This window comes from Rhineura floridana, chromosome 3 (genome assembly GCF_030035675.1).
Source record: "Rhineura floridana isolate rRhiFlo1 chromosome 3, rRhiFlo1.hap2, whole genome shotgun sequence".
In the NCBI taxonomy this organism is placed as follows: Eukaryota; Metazoa; Chordata; class Lepidosauria; order Squamata; family Rhineuridae; genus Rhineura; species Rhineura floridana.
The window spans coordinates 190647988-190658101 of NC_084482.1; positions in this window are offsets into that span (position 1 = coordinate 190647988).

Below are 10114 nucleotides of genomic sequence, written 5' to 3' on the forward strand. Positions count from 1 at the left end.
AGGTAGCCAGTACAAGTCTTTGAACAGCGGGGTGACATGTTGGCGATACCCTTCCCCAGTGAGCAGTCTCTCAGCCACATTTTGCACCAGCTACAGCTTCTGGACCAACCTCAAGGGCAGAGTGCATTGCAGTAATCCAGCCTGGAGCTTACCAGTGCATGGACAGCAGTGGTCAGGCTATCCTGGTTCAGAAACCGTCGCAGCTGTCTTACCAGCTGAAGTTGGTAAATGGCACTCCTTGCCACTGAGGTCACCTGGGCCTCTAGCAACAAAGATGGATCCAGAAGCACCCTCAGACTACGGACCTGCTCTTTCAGAGGGAGTACGACCATCCAAAGCAGGCAACTGACCCAATTATCCGAACTTGGTAACCACCAACCCACAGCGGCTCTATCTTGCTAGGTTTATTGGCCCTCATCCAGCCCACCACCAAGTCCAGGCAGCGATCCAGAGCTTGCACAGCCTCTCCTGATTCAGACGTTACAGAGAAATAGGTTGACACCTTGCCCCAAATCTGATGACTGCTCCCAAAGACTTCATATACATGTTAAACAACATGGGGGACAAAATGGTACCCTGCAGCAGCTCACAGCACAACTGCCAGGGGGCCGAAAGATAATCACCCAATGCTATTCTCTGAAAATGATCCCGGAGATAGGATTGGAACCACTGCAAAACAGTGCCTCCGATACCCATCTCATCAAGTAGACCCAGAAGGATACCATGGCTAATGGTATCAAAAGCCACCAAGAGATCAAGTAAGAATAACAGGGTAGCGCTCCCCCTAAAGGTCATCCATCAGGGCAACCAAGGTCGATTCCGTCCCAGAACCAGGCCTGAACCCAGACTAGAATGGGTCAAGGTAATCTCATTCAACAGTACTTGCAATTGCTGTGCCACAACCTTCTCAAACATCTTCCCTAAAAGGGATATTTGCGTCCAGGCGGTAGCTGTCACAAACCAATGGGTCCAGAGTGTGCTTTTTCAGCAGTGGTCAGATCATCTTTCAGGGTGGCTGGAACCACTCCCTCCCAAAACAATGCATTGACCACAGCCTGGATCCACTTGGTCAAATCCTCTCGGCAAGCTTTAATAAGCCAAGAGGATCAAGGGTCGAGAGGACACGTTGCTGGCCACATTACCGCAAGCACCTTGTCCACATCATCAGGCTGCATCAACTGAAACCGATCCCAAGAAGTTGCAGCAGACGTTGCACTGGACACCTCACTAGGGACTATAGTAGTTGTGAATGGGGCATCAAGATTGCTTCAGAGATGAGCAACTTTACCCTCAAAGTGCTTTGCAAACAATTCACAGTGGGCCTCTGAAGGCTCTAAAACTCCATTTCCTAGAGTCGATGTCAACAGACGTCTGACAATACGAAAAAGCTCCACTGGACAGCTACTTGAGGATGCAATGGTGGCAGAGAATTGGGCCTTCTTTACTGCCCTTACCGCCACACAGTTGGCATGGTTATGTTTTACTCATGCCCAAACAGCCTCACAGCACACTTTTTGTCACTTGCTCTCTAGCCATCTCTAGCCTGTTTCATTGCCCTTAGTGCACTGGTGTACCAAGGAGCAAACTGGGCTCCACAATGCTGTAGGAGGTGCTCAAGGGCAACCACGTCAAGAGACCAACGCTCCTCGCTGTTCCACAGTGTGACAAGGGCTTCAATAGGGTCACTTGCACTATCTACTGGGAACTCCTCCAGGGCATTCAGGAATCCAGTGGACTCCGTTAGTCTCCGGGGGTGGACCATCTTAATCTGTCTTAATCTGCAGGGGAGGATTGGAGCTATAAGTCTAAACTTCACCAGGAAGTGGTCTGACCATGACAATGGGGTAACATCCCCCCCCATCTCCAGACCACCCCTTCCTCCTGGAGCAAAAACCAAGTCAAGGGTGTGCCCTTTCCTATGCGTCGGGCTGGTGACAATTTGAGACACTACCAACCAAAAGGAGAGGGTTCCTAGTGGAACCACAAAATACACAAAAAAGTCACTACCCAAATTTGCAAAGGAAAACGAAAAGCACTGTGGCATGCAACTGAAATGAAAACTAGCAACACAACAGAAACTTCTGAATGACTGTAAACAACAGAATAAATATACTGAGAGGCCCAAAACATGGAACCTGAACCAACAACATGTGACAATACAAAATGCTGCCACAGTGAATATAGTGACATGAAAAAAATATACAAAGGCGACAGGCAATGGAAAATGACACAATAATACAAAGATGACAGTTATTCCAGATTGGTAAACTGTTCAGACATTCGTAATACTCAAATTTCAGTGGCCAACCTTGAGTCTCCCACAAATATCTGTTAAAAATGTGAGAAATTTTACCCACATATAAGTCTATGAACAGTAAAGGTATTCAAACAGCAACATATTCAAAGTGAAAGTGCATAAATACCTCCACTGAAGAGAATGCAATGTATATAAGTTGCCAATACTTAACTCAATCACTGTCTTCGGGGGGGGGGGGGTAATATGCCCTACAATTACATAAATCATTAAGTATTATAAAGAAGCCAATAAATAAAACAGCCAATTGTATGTGTGATGAAGCATCTAACCATTTACATACCATATGTAAGAAAATAACCACTTCTAATCCGGAGAGAAACAAACGCTGCTCTGAAGCAAGCTGAGATCTCAGCTGTAATTATGGTATAATCAAGGTCAGCTGCTGGCAACAGTTAAAGAGACCAGGTGAATAATACTGGTGTAGATGACTATAAGAGGAACCCAACTGAATGTATGCGAGGGAAAATTAGCCACAATACACTGGTCTAAGATCTAAAGACCCTCCGTGGCGCAGAGTGGTAAGCAGTGGTAACGCAGCCGAAGCTCTGCTTATAGCCGGAGTTCAATTCCAACAGAAGTAGGAAGTCGAATCTCCACTCAGCCTTCCCTCCATCCGTGGTCGGTAAAATGAGTACCCTGCATATGCTGGGAGGTAAAGAAAGGCCGGGGAAGGAACTGGCAATCCCAACCCATATATACGGTCTGCCTAGTAAACGTTGCAAGACGTCACCCTAAGAGTCGGAAATGACTCGCACTATAAGTGCGGGGACACCTTTACCTTTACACTGGTCTAACTGCAATGTTGAACAATGATAAGAACATGAGACACTGCACTAACCTGAAAAATGAAATTTGCCAAAAATAATTATTTTAACAATATGATAATTAAAAAATATTTTAACAATATACATATGGTATGAAAATTTGAAGGATGAAATACTGGCAAGTACACAATTTACAGAAACACAGACAGATTCAAGCGATCATTGAGACCCCCAGGAAATATGGATTTTAATTTGTATATCCAGAAGGCCTCTTGTTTAAGTAAGTCTGTGAGTGAAACCCTTTTATAGGGAGAAGATTGCACCCGTTCCAAAGCCAAAAATTGTAACTCTTCAGGTGAATGTTGATATTGATGAAAGTGCATGGTAAGCGGAGCTTCCAAAGAGTTAGTACGTATTTCGCTTTTATGTTCAGTGATCCTGGATTTTAAAGGCCTCTCCAACATAGATCTTGGTACCTGGGCACATAATAATACAGATGACCTGATGCGAATTGCAGTTAGTAAAAGATCTAAGGGCATAGGTCTGATTGTCAATAGGATTAGTGAACTGCTTCACTTGAAGACTTTGACAGCAGCATGAGCAATGTCCACAGGGAAAATGGCCAGTTGTGTCACAGGAAAGAGAAATTCTGGGAAGATAATCAGAATGAACAAGTCTATCAGCCAGGTTTGAAGTTCTCTGAACCCTATGACAGGAGTAATGCTGCAACCAGGTATATCCTGTACCAAATGCCAATGTTTATATATGATGTGTTTAAATTGCTGAGCAAACCTGTTGACCTCAATGGACCAAAATAATCTATCAGACATCTGTTTAGACCGGGACTGTAACAAGGATTGTCTAGGAATCAAATCTGCCCTGGCTGTGGATGCTGTGATGACACTGTTAGGAAAACCCCTAGAAGATAATTCTCTAGAAAGTTGATCAACCTGTATGTTCTAGCTGTGAGTAAAAGTGCGGTTCCGTTTCAACCTTAAAAACTGCCGATATGATAAATTATTACAAAGATGTCTGGGATGGAATTTGAGACAGCCCCATGGTCATCATGGAGGCCATGAAGTCCTGAGCCAGAACACTAGAGGCAGACTCAGCGTGGACATTAAAATCACTCAGGACTATCCTTCTGGGCTGCTTCAATACCACAGCCAAGATGGCCTCCACCAGCTCAGTCAGAGAAGCTGCCGGACAGCAGAGTGGACGGTACACCAGCAGCAACCCTCGTTTATTATCTCCTTGGCCCAACACCAGGTGCAGGCTGTCATAGCCAGCTCCAAGACAGAGTGGTTTCCTGGGACAGAGATGGAAGTTTTGTAGACCACAGCAACTCCTCCTCCCCATCCCTGCAGCCTGTGCTGGTGCAGCACCAAGTATCCAGGTGGGCAAAGCTGGGTCAGATCAACTTCTCCCAGCTCACCCACCCAAGTTTTGGTAATGCACACCAAAGTGGCACCTTCATCCACAATCAAATCATGATGAGTGTGGTCTTATTGTGTACCAATCTGGCGTTAAACAACAGCACACACAGGCCAGTGGGCACAGCAGATGAACAATGAGGAACCCATCCATGAGAAGAGTGGGAGCGAGGAACAAGGCATAGATAGCCTTGCCCTCATCTTCTATGGTAGCTCACCACCTACGCATGGCTATATCACTCTCTACCCATGATCACTGAAATTGGAGTGGCATCACCCATATTCCTCCTTACTAAGACTAAAACTATTATGTGTGCCAGAGCGTTAACAGTACTTTATTAGAATATACTGTCCTTGTATTACATTGAAGTTGTCTTTTATTCATTTATTTATTAGATTCATAGCCTTTTGCAGATATGGTGCACTTTAGAAATCAATAAGGAACTGTTGCTTGAAATAAGGAGCTGATGTCAAGGCAACTCCTACTCACACATTAATAATAATAATAATATTAAATTTATTAGTCGCCCATCTGGCTGGATGTCCAGCCACTCTGGGCGATGTACAAGATAAAAACAATACATTAAAACGTTAACATTTAAAACCATAACAATAAAAACCTAACCCACCCCAAAAGCCTGCATTTGGGCATGAGGCACCTGCTGGGAAAGCTGCACTATAACACTTTCAAATTTCACAAACCTCTTGGGAGTTGTAAGAGGGCTCTAGTATCTAGCTGAAGTGGGTTGAAATTCCTCTTGTAATTCCCATCACAAAAGTTGGAAAAACAGTGACCTGCCTCATGGGAAAAGGTAGCCGTGCTGATCTTTAAGGAAAATTTCTTGTTGGGCTAATACCTGTATTAGGTCAACCAAATGTCACAAAATAGCATGCAAGCTTTTGAGTTCTGCAGAACTCTTAGTCATTGTTTACCATTTAGCCTCAGGAAGAAATCTGGAGAACTCAAAAGCTTGCACAGTGTTTTGTGACATTGTGATTGGCCTAATAAAGCTACTGACCTAATGGGGATTTTGGAATTTTACCTCACAGGGTTGTTGTAGTGGTTATGTCTTAGAATCATACATAATCTGCAGAAAGACTTAGTGAGGTCTGTCTAGCTTTACTAAGTAATTTTAAACCCATTTCCCATCTGACATAATGTAGTCGGTCCTTTGGAGAGAAAGAAGGCACAGCTTGTTGCAGAATAAAAGGACTAGTATGAAAGTAATTGTCTTCTTTTGCATCTGGCCATGTTTGCTAAAAAGTGGCCTCAAATATTTAAAGTAATTTATAGTGCAGTCCTATACATGTCCACTCAGAAGTAAGCTTCAATGAGGCCAGCAGGACTTACTCTCAAGTATGTATAGGACTGGACCTTTACTAACTAAAATGTTTACTCAAAGGTAAAGCTTATGCAGGAAAACTGAATAGCGCATATTCTCAAGTAAGTGGTAATAGGATTGCAGTCCAATAATTGTAAATAACTATGGGGGCAAATACTCTCCATTAGCATCCATACAAGTATATGTGGAGAGATTCTGTGCGGGTTTTCATGTCATAATCTGCACCTGCTTTATTCAGAATTAAGTTTTACTGCTCTGTTTTGCAAATTATTGAGAATTTAAACAGAAACCCAGCTCTGTAGCCCTGGATACTGGCAGTAGAAGAAATCAGAGAGCTACAATATGGAGACATTCAAATGAAGTTTGAAATTATTAAGAATCAGCATACTGATTCTCCTTTATTCAGAATCAAAACTGACTGCTGTATCTCACTGTCATATTAAATTATTGAGAAAATGGATTAATACCCTTCCTCAATAGCCTTGGATGCTGACGTTAGAAGAAATCAGAGAGCTACAAAATGGAGACATTCAAATGAGGTCTTAAAATGGCTGCCTCCTGGCTGTAGTTTTTTGTTTGCCTTCTTTAGCTTTGAATACATGCAGTTAAAATTGCCCTTCATGGTAGATCCCTTGCTTGCTTGCTTCAAAATAGTCATTGATCAGGATATGCCTTTTTAATAGTCTTCCTATGCCTAAACCTATTACTGCCACCTGCTGGTACAAAATCAGAATGAAAAACAGCAATCACCTGAGGAAATGGGGCAGGGCATTTGTTGAGTTGGCGGGTCTGTGTGTGATCATTTTTTTAACAGGTAGGTTTGCCCTCAGGTTTTCCACAAAGCTGTTTACCTTGTAAGAAAAAGTTTCAGCGTTTCAAACTGAAAAATGCAAGTTGCCTTCTTGCTGCCAGCTCCCCCCTTCTCTCACATCCTCTTGCTTCTGTTGCAGATTCAATCATTACTTCAATGTCATTATCTCCCCCCCCTTCTAGTAGAGGATTAATTCTATCAAAGTTTAATTGTAAACTCTAGAAGGGCATGCAGAGAACCCTGAACGCTAAGCCCATTAAGCTTGATTGTGTGAGAAAGAAATCCTTTCTTTGTCCTCAGGTGTGGAGAGGGCTTAAAATCTATGATTTGGAGACACCACCAGCAGAAGAAACCATGCATGGTGATAAGACAGCAAAGCCAAATACCAGATCAGGGTTTTGAAAGCAGCAAAGGATCCACATGAGAAAACATCCCTTATTGTTGTTATGTGCCTTCAAGTCAACTACAACTTATGGCAACCCTATGAATAAGCGACCTCCAATAGCATCTATCCTGAGTGAACTACCCTGTTCAGATCTTGTAAGTTCAGGTCTGTGGCTTCCTTTATGGAATCAATCCATCTCTTCTTTGGCCTTCCTCTTTCTCTACTCCCTTCTGTTTTTCCCAGCATTATTGTCTTTTCTAGTGAATCATGTCTTCTCATGATGTGTCCAAAGTATAACCTCAGTTTCATCATTTTAGCTTTTAGTGACAGTTCTGGTTTAATATGTTCTAACACCCAATTATTTGTCTTTTTTGCAGTCCGTGGTATGCGCAAAGCTCTCCTCCAGAACCACATTTCAAAGGCTCTCTAGATATCATTGGAGTCCAATTTCCAAGATATTACTGCTTGTGGTGATGATGAAATATAACAAGAGCTCTGTAGCCTTTATTTTTAAAATTTAATGTAATTTTTCAGCTGCCTTTATCAGTTATCATCCGAGGGTAGTTTACAACACAAGATCAATACATTAAAACAGGAAAATTCAATTTAAATTTGTTTGCTGTGAAGGGTGAATTAAAATATTTCTAAATAAAATACATAGAAACAAAATGACAATTAAAGCACAAATATATTACAATACAGACAGAAATAATCAATTTACTGCTATCCTTTTTAAATCAACTGCTTCCAAAGGCTTGGGTGAAGAAATACAACCTCAGCTAGCACTAAAAGCTAAACATCAATAGTGCCAGTCAACAGAAGGGAATTCCACAAATGGGGTGCTGCCCTATTTCACACCACTGCACTAAGGGCTTCATTAAGTGGCAGGGCATCATGAAGAGAGAGCCTTTCCGGCAGATCTTAATATACAAGTCAGTTGATAAAGGCATTAGGGAGGGATCCTCTTTCTGGTATTTGGGCCCTAATTTGTTTTTTATAAGTTAATATCAATACTTCAGTAGCATATAGGCAACCAGTACAGATCCTGCAAAATTGTTATTGAGTTCTGATATGCCACATTGATCAGCATTCTGGCAGCAACGTTCTGCACAAACAGCAGCTTCCAAACCATCTTCAAGGGTAACTCCTCTCAGAGCACATTAGAGCATGGATTACTGTGGCTAGGCTATGCCATTCCAAGAACAGCCATAGCTGATGAACCTGCTGTAGCTAGCCATAGGCACTTTGTACCACTAACACCACTAAGGCCTCCAATGACAACAGGGGATCAAAGAGCACCTCCAAGCTACTATCTGAGGAAGGGCTATCGCTCAGTGGCAGAGCATGTGTTTTACATGCAGAAGGCTCCATGTTAAACCCCTGCCACCTTCAGATAGCCAAGATGTCTGCCTAGAACCCTGGAAAGCCACTATTGACAATACTGATAGATCAATGGTCTGACTGCATAATGCAGTTTCCTATGTTCAAGAGGGCTCCCCATCCACAACACCTCCATCTTATTGTAATTCAGTCTCAGTTTATTGGTCATCATCTGGTCCATTACTGCCTCCAGGCACAGGTCCAGCACATTTACCTCATAAGGGTGGCCTGGTACAAAAGAGGATAGCGGCTCTGCAACTTTTGTTCATTGTGTAGAAAAGGGAATTGCAGCAGGTGTGTCTTCTGCACCACTGTTAAATGTGCACAAGGTCTGCTCCCCTTTGTGTCTGGCCACCCTCATTAAAATGTTGGACAAATGAGAGCCTGTGTGACACCACGATTAGAGTATTAGACCAGAACTGGGGAGTCCAGCTTGACTTCACCATGAAACCCAATGGGCAATGCAGGGTCCGTCACTGCCTTTCAGCTGGAAGTATCTCATAGAGTTGTTGTGAGGTTAGAACTGGAGGGGGGGAACCATATTTATCATCTGAGTTCTTGGAGGAAGAGGGATATTAAATAAACAAATAATGCAAAATAGTTATTCAGTTTTATCATGGGAAGAAATCCAGAGTGACTTGTTCCCCTAGAGTGCCAACAAATTGGTTTTTCTTCTTCTTCCATGGCTCCTGCACTTTTAACAGCAATCTAGCACACTTAAAAACAAAACAAAACAGATGAAACTTCATCTCCAGAGAAGGGAGAAACTAAATTTTTCCATGTCCGGTGGCTGCCACAGATCCGTGGGACAGGGACACAGAGGTGGCATCTCTGCTGTTAATCTATCCCAGCATAAAGGCAGCTTTTATTTAAAGTTAGAAAGGACAGCCAATCTGTGCATGGAGTTTACCTCCACTCCTCCTTCCCATGCTCTAGCAACTCTGCCTATATATTTGAATAAAATCTCAGGAGGCTTCAGTAGGATTATTTGCATTGTCTGGTGTCCTCATCACCAGCAGATTCTCTATAGAGCCTTTTGCATCGATTGAATCGACATTACTGGTTGGGCAGTGCATGCATATGAAAGAAATTCACTCTCTGCAGTTGCCTAGAGGCACAGTCTTTTGATATAAGCTGCTCGTGCCTCTAGGGCAGGAGTTCACAAACTGTGGCCTGTGCAGACAGCATATCCATCCCATTGAATATTCATATTGATTTCAAACTGTTTTATTGCTACTTCTGTTCGTTAGATTGTATTACAGTTTGAAGTATATGGAATTACAACCCGCAGACAAATCATGAAGCAGGCAGACAAATCACTAAGTAGTCTCTTAAGACCCTCAGCAATTTTCAAGTGGCCTGTGGGGGGGGAAAGTTTGGACACCGCTGCTCTAGTGAAACCAGCCTGGACTTTGTCATCAGCTACTAGGGAATGGAAGAGACTACCAGCCAGATACATACCCACCTTATGCCAAATGTCCCTTTATATTGTATCTTTGTATTAGTATTGTTGCCAGGTACTTTGGGAGCCACTCTTGGTTGAAAAGGGATATAAAGATAACGAAAAAATAAAAGGGCCGTCTGCATGGGCAACATGATTTCGAGGGAAACAGCACCTGTTGGGTTTCTGCCTGCTGCACACAGCTGTTGATAGCACAGGAGCTGTTGTCAGGATACAAAG